This window comes from Chiroxiphia lanceolata, chromosome 5 (assembly GCF_009829145.1).
Source record: "Chiroxiphia lanceolata isolate bChiLan1 chromosome 5, bChiLan1.pri, whole genome shotgun sequence".
Taxonomy (NCBI): Eukaryota; Metazoa; Chordata; class Aves; order Passeriformes; family Pipridae; genus Chiroxiphia; species Chiroxiphia lanceolata.
The window spans coordinates 29,542,464-29,549,990 of NC_045641.1; the positions used below are offsets into that span (position 1 = coordinate 29,542,464).

Below are 7,527 nucleotides of genomic sequence, written 5' to 3' on the forward strand. Positions count from 1 at the left end.
AAGTTTCCTTTTAAACTCCATAAAGTACATATAAGCAGGAAATAAATGCCATTCTGGGATATTTATTTGTTTTATACCAGACCTTTGAGTAAAAATAGCAAAAGCTATTAGCAGTTTGGAACCAAATGTTCTTCTTTGTCTTTGGCCTGACGCAGGGCAACATGATGAGCTTGAAGTCCAAAATTACATTACTGTCATCTAAATCAGAATTTGGATAATGATGAGTAAACAAATCATAACATGTAAGTTAAGATCAGCATGTGACAGTATTGGCAGTGGTATGGGAACACAGCCATTCTTTCTTCCCTGTAGCCTCATTGCTTAAATAAAATATGCCACACTGATATTCTTCTGGCTATAGTTTTGGATTTAGTATGATCCTGCATTTTTAAGTGCTTCCTGCTGCTAGAAAGAGTTTCATTTGGAACCATTCCTGTAAAAGCAAGAAAATTCAGCCTTTGTTGTTTTAGCAGCTCTTTGTGAATCCTGGACCTTGATTATGGCAAGCAGAGAGCAGGCACAGTTTTTCATAAAATCATAGAATACCAGGTTGGAAAGGACCTCAAGGATCATCTGGTCCAACCTTTTTCAGCAGAAGTGTAGTCTAGACAAGATGGCCCAGCAGCCTGTCCAGCTGAATCTACCACTTCCCTGGGGAGATTATTCCAATGGCTGATTGTTCACATTGTGAAAAATTTTTCTCTTTTGACCAATTGGACTCTCCCCAGAAGTAACTTGTGCCTTTTCTAATGCCAAGCTTCCCAGTGCTTGAATCATCTTTGTGGCTCTTCTCTGGACTGTTTCCAACTTGTCCACATCTTTCTTGTATAGCAGAGGCCAAAACTGAACACAGTATTCCAGGTGTGGCTTGACTAGTGCTGAGCAGAGTGGGATAATGACTTGTTCATGGTGTCATAAAGAGTAGTGATGCCCTTGTTGATGCAACCCAGCATCCTGTTGGTTTTCTCTGCCACAGCAGCACACTGTTCACTCATATAGAGCTTGTTGTCCATCAGGATCCCCATGTCCCTTTCCTCTGTGCTGCTCCTCAGCTGAGTAGATCCCAGACTGTGCTGCAGTCCTGGATTATGTTTTCCCAGATACAAGACCTTACACTTGTCCTCATTGAACTTCATAAGGTTTTTGTTAGCCCAGTCTTCCAGCCCATCCAATTCTTCCTGAAAGGTGACTCTACCTTCCTAAGTGTCCACTCCCCCGCTCAGTTTGGTATAATTGGCAAACTTTTCAGGGTACACTTGATCCCATCATCCAGATCACTTATGAAAGTATAAAACAGCATCAGGCCCAATATCGATCCCTGGAGGAACCTACTTGTGGCAGGTGCCAGTTGCCCACCCACTGCACAGACCACTTGTCTACAGCCCCACATATCAGTTTCTCGAGGAGGAGGCTGTGGAAAACAGTATCAAAAGCCTTGGAGAAATCCAGGTAGACAATGTCCACCAAGCAGGTTACTTTGGCAATCAGGTTTGTCAAGTACGATTTGCCCTTGGTGAATCCTAGGTGGTTTTTCCCAGTGACATGCTTCATCTAACTTGTAATAGCACTGTATACCTTGAACTACCATACTGATGAAAATCTCTTTAGGTCAACCATATGGTTGAACTGTTCTTCAAACCTTTCATCACTTTTCTACCTGCAACAAAATGTCAGATAATTATTGTCTGAAGCAGAGTAATAGTCTGTAATTGTTAACCCAGTTAAATGCATCTCAGATAATACTATATCAAAGCAAACAAAAGATGGTACTTTGCGTTAGCCATGAGCAAAGAAAGGAGTGGTCAAGGTCTCTAATGCTTATTCTTGCAGGATTTTTTCTGCTCTCTCTTCACATTGTAACCTCAAAAGTCCCTTAATCTCTATTGGTACCATTCACCTTTGTCCTCTTTAGGTATTGCATTAATTGCTATGTTGCATTAATTATCACTTTAACCATGAGCCTTCTCCTACATCCACATATGGATAAAATTTAATTGTCTGCTGACTTCTGGAAATAGACAGCAGTGAATAAAACTGATCCATTAAGTCATCATAATTTCAGTCCCCAAACCTGGCTTGTGGGATGCAGATTAGTTCAAGAGGTATTTGTCAAAGCTGAAAGATGCATGTACAATTAAGTGTCCTCTTTATTCAATGGCTGTCTTCTTTTGTGTGGAATATAGCCTATTATCATTTATATGCGTATTTTATGTAGCTATACAGTTAGATGGAAGAATAAGTATCCCTCTTCTTGCCCAGACTGTCTGTGACATCCCTTGTTCAAAGTATTTTTGAATGCTAATTAAGTTTTCACTACCCCTCTCTTTAATGTCTGCTACAAGCCAGCTCCCATTCAGTAACCACCTTGAAGTTACCATAGATCTTGCTAGTTATCTGTTTCCCCATAATTCCAATGGATAAGAACCTGTCTATTCTGTGACAAACGGGGCCTAAATTATGCAGTAAGATTCTCTGACCTTCTAACACAGCAAACTGCAAATACTGCAGCTTCAGTTAAATTTTAAAAAATGAGATTATTATTGCATTCAGTGTAAAATGAATAATCTATGAAAGAAATTCCTTGCATTATTTGTCACAGTAAATTAAGCTTGTTTTATCCTGCACCTGCATTTCTACACTGCTTCTGAAATGTAAGGGAAATGAAGAAATGAGAGCAAAAAAATTATCAGGGGCAATGACTGCAGTTATGCTGGCTAGAAGATAATTGGGAATTTGGAGCATGAAGGAAGCCTTAGGAAATTATTTGAGACTCAGGATACAGAAGGCAGTGTGAATGCCTCTGCTTAAAAGACAAGCCTGTAAAAAGTCTATCTGATTAACATCTTAAATGGCTCAAGAGAAATGCAATTTCAACCTGTCTGCACAGCGCTGATCTGTTTGTACCTGCACTAAGGATTTGGCAGAAACACTATTCAGAAAGCAACAGTTTTATGGCCAGATCCACATAAAAACCTTGAATGTTGCAGAGCCTAAGTTTTGGGATGGAAGGGTGTGTCTCAAGTAGCAAAGAGGAAAAACTGAAGAGAGGATGTGTCTTAAAAGTGACCTTTCTCCTTATAGTGGCACAAGGAGAAAGATGGGTCAAGACGTCTCCTGATTCCAAGGGCCAGCCAATTGTGATTCCCACCTCAACAGCTCTTCCAAAGTCACTGCTCATGTCATCAGGCTGGCAGCAGCCTCAGGACAGGAGAGTGGAGGAAGTACTGTGTCCTGTATGTTGCAGCAGCACTCGGGGGCTGAATCCCATCACAAAACTGTGAGGTTCTCTGTTTTCAATCCATATCGAACAATTTTGTAGCTGAAACAGGCAATCCATCATCCTTGCTGCTAGATGAAGTGAGATGCCTCCAGTGCTTAAGCCCTCCTCTTCCCACGATAAATACTCAATTTATTAAGGCAAGGGAAAAGACAGGTATATGTACAACACAGGGGGCCGTGTAACTTGCCCGCTGAAGTGTTTCTGGATCCATGTGAGAACTGTGGTTGAAAATAAGAACAGCGGTACCCAGGGAGAGCTCTTAATCCAACACAATACTGCTTACCTTTCTGCTTGTTTTTGTGGGTTCTGTTGATTGGTGAGCTCATGAGCTCACTGGGTCAGACTGCAGACGTGAGACATTCCATCCTCCACAGGTGCTTAATTTGTGGATCCAGATGCGCAAAGGGAAACAAGATGGGTCCCTTGCTGTGGAGTACCCTCAAGACAGTTGCTGCCTCATTGAGGAACACTTCCATGACATGGCAGATCACCTGAGGTTTTCGAGGACTGAAATTGAAAAGCCTTCAGGGCATCCCTTTGTGCATCTATCTCTTAGACCTTGACTGTAATCCTGACCTGTATCTCTACAGAGCCTGTTCAGGGTATTTGCTAGCAATGTTTGAATCCAGTTTTAACTGGAAGAGAGAAAGAGCATTTATTTATTTATTGAATGAAAACAAACTCAGTCACTGGAATGTGATTCAGAAGAGCAGATTGCCAGCAGTACAGACATTAAACTATTGATTTATTATGTGAAATGCAGGTTTTCTTGTACAGATGGTAAAAGATTTTGACATGAGAGCTGCAGCTTTGTTATCACCTCTGCTATTCACTGCTGTCTTCAGGGTGAGCTGTTCCCCACCACTTCTGTTTGCTGTTCACGTCAGGGGCTCTGGGTGGGACTGGGATGTGTGAGATAGATTTCGTTGATTTTTTTGTACTACTAGGAAGATCCAGAGCAATGACGAAGTTCTACCTTGAGAATGAAAGTTGTACAGATCCATCACTACTTCTGTCTTTCAGGCATCCCTCAAACAATGTGGCCTATATATATCCTCCTTAGATGAGAAGAGTATTTCACAACTTCCAAACGTGAAGATGGCATGGTTTTCTAGATCTCTTTGCAATTAAAGCAGATTAAACATTTCAAGCTTATTTTTTTCCCTGTCTTAGGAGGATATCAAGGCTACTGAATTTCACCCAAACTGGTATATCAATCCAGATGAAAAGACTCAGTACATGAATCCACAGGCATTTCCACCTACTGCCTCTAAACAAGTGTTTTGTCAGGCTGCTCTGAAAGTGGATTACAGAACCTCTAGATCTTTAGAGCTTTCCAGGGAAGGTGGTGGACTCCCATATTCCCAGGACACTGTGTTCTCCAGCAAGAAGTCTGGTGGGTATCAAGAATCCCTGGGAAACATCATGGCTGATATGTCATGATAGGCTACTCCTGTCTGGGTGTCACCCCATTTCACAGATACTGGCTCCTTGCTGTTACGACCCACCCCTGAAGGCGGGGTAACTGAGATTCTTGTTCATAATAGATCCCTTGGGGCAGATTAAAGTGAAACAACACTAAACGACAAATGTTTATACACATAATATATATATACACATAACAGGTTTTTCTTCAGGACAATTTGATTCCAATGGAAAGGAGACATGTAGGTATTTTGGTAATTATCTGTAGAAATATAGCAATATGAAGGCATAAAAATAACACTTGACAAAATGTATAAGGAAAAGAAAGAAAGAGAAAGAAAGGATAAGAGTAGAAATATATCACTACCCGTGGGCCCAGCGATGAGACTTGATTGCTGCAATTTCAGTGTCTGTTGGTTGAAGTGATGGTCACAGTCTTAATCTGTTGGTGGTGGGGAAAGCCTGTGAAACACAAAGTTCAGTGGATTAATATATGCTCAGGTGTACTCACCCAAGTACCTCCCCTGGAGGGGGAGTCTTCCACTGATATAACACTGAAGACCACATGCAGTCCTCTGGTGGAAGGCCTCAGAAATTAATCTGGGGGTACTTTGGGGTCTTTGATGGTTTATGACACCTTCTAAGACATGACAGCTGCCTCTCACATCAGCATTGTTGAGCCAGTTATGCCTCATCAGAAGGGATGAATACCTTCAGGCCTATGTGTGAATGTGAATGTTCCAATACCTCCTCTAGGGTGAGAGTTTTTACACCTGAGCCAGTTATATGAGTGGAAATTGACATGATAAAAAGCATTATCCCACCTCCTATAAGCCTTCTCCTTTATCTCAAAACCCAGCTTGTAGCCCCTGGTGGTGGGTATGCACACCCTCTGCACCTAGGCTGTTACCTTGCACATCATCAGCAAAGCACCCACTGTTTTTGCAAATGGTCGATTGTTTGAGTCATTAACCCTTTACATTTCCATCTCTCACACTCATTGCCCCCCCTCCTGACAGCAAGCTGGCTGCATGGATAGCTTAGCTCTGTGTTTGTAGGCCTGGCAGATTGCAGAAGAGCATGTTGCATTTTGGAGGTACTGCAATGTCTCTGCTTGGAAAACATTCCTGTTTCCAAAATAAAAGCACTAAAGATTTTTTTGCTTCCACTAAGAATCTTAAGTATTTGGCTTTTTGTTGCTTTGTTCTGGTTTTGATTTTATTTATTGCATGCAAAATACTCCAAACCTTTCCATTCTGGTTTTTGGCCTACCCTACAGGACTCACTGCAGAGATGTTGAGAGCCGAGCTACATACATAATTACTCTTTACTGGCACCTATAACATAAACAGAAAAAAGGATTGTTGTGTTTCAGACTGATACATGAACAGATGTATAAATTGCTTGGCTGCATATCCAGGTGCTGGGGTCTTTTCCAAAGTAATGCATTATGATCTGGCTTCACTCACAGTTGACAAGGATTAAAACTCCAGATACCTTTTGTTCCTCTTCTCAGTTCTGCTCTGCATTAAATATTTGAATTGAAGATGACATACTTCTTTGCTTAAATGATAGCTAAAATGGAGGACTACAACTCCTCTTCAAGTGAATAAGGAGACACAGCAGAAATGTCTGAAATAATACCTGTGGTGAGAAGATTCATTTTTTTCATTCTAGCAGTTCACAGTATTATTGGCTTGTTCCTTTGTGTTAAATCTTTTCCACTTTTTTCTGCTATAGAAATGTAATTTGCATCATGTCTTTTTCCCAGGAAGCAGATGCTAGAAACTCCTCAGGAGCTGATTAAGATTTTTCTCACCGAGTTCACATTTGTCGTGTAATGATTTGTGAGTAGTCTGACTTGTTTGAAATACTAATGCTAGAAGTTTGGCTTAATTGACTAAGCCCTGGATCTTCTATAAACTTCACAAATTCTTTCCTAATTTCTTTCATTACAATGCCCTGCAAAGAAGTGGATCAGCAATCATCATTAAAATGTCATTTATATTCTGTGTGACTTCATTCTCCAAATATGCTATATATTGTATCTGCAAGAGGAAATTTTTGTGCTAACTTCTGCAAAAGTGGTGAGATTATCACAAAAAGGAAGTATATGCTGAAGATACAAAGAACTGTGGTTAGCTTTGACTCCAGAAAGAGCAGTTTTATAATGGAACCATACCTATTGATCCAATACTTGTGATGCTTTCCGATTATCCATGAGTCCAGGACTCCCATCTAAATCACTTAATTCAGGTCCTTTTAAGACTTCCTTTATGTCACAGGACCTTTCATACAATTACACTTCTTCATATATTATCTGCTAATTAATGCCCTTGGAAAGAATTTCTCTGCTTTCCACTAAACTAATTGGGCAGCAGAGAGACCAAACTTTTAGCCAGCACATTGGTGAATACCTCAGCATCAATACAGAACTAGTAGACAGGGCTATGACTGGCAAAATCAAATTTGTCTTTGCTAGGTTTCAAGCCAGTTAAAGATGGGCTTCTATTGATTTTGAAATTTTGACATTTTCTCAGATTACGAACTTAGCAGGGTTGCAAGTTAAACCTTTGCTCTGTTTAATGTCTCAGTAAGGCTTTTCCTCCTACTCTTTTTAGTCTTCTACCATTTCTTCACATATTCCTTCACAGTTATTTTTGTTAAACTTTACTAGCTTTTTTTCGTCCAGGATCTGAATTACTGCAATGTCGGTCGTTAACCTTAGTGTGCAGTCTGAGCTTTTAAAACTTCTTTATCCATCAGCTTGCCTAAATGGGAATAACCACTTGCAAATTGAACACACCTTGTGATTATGCCTC

The 7,527-nt window shown here is 40.5% G+C and overlaps 1 long non-coding RNA gene across 1 annotated transcript; it reads left to right on the forward strand.

The window, feature by feature from the left end:
* The first annotated feature begins 4,564 nt into the window (after window positions 1-4,564).
* LOC116787614 lies at window positions 4,565-7,255 on the forward strand. The gene is made up of 3 exons (XR_004357347.1): window positions 4,565-4,676; window positions 6,281-6,354; window positions 6,477-7,255. It is a non-coding gene; the product is annotated as an uncharacterized LOC116787614 (long non-coding RNA).
* The last annotated feature ends 272 nt before the right edge of the window (window positions 7,256-7,527 follow it).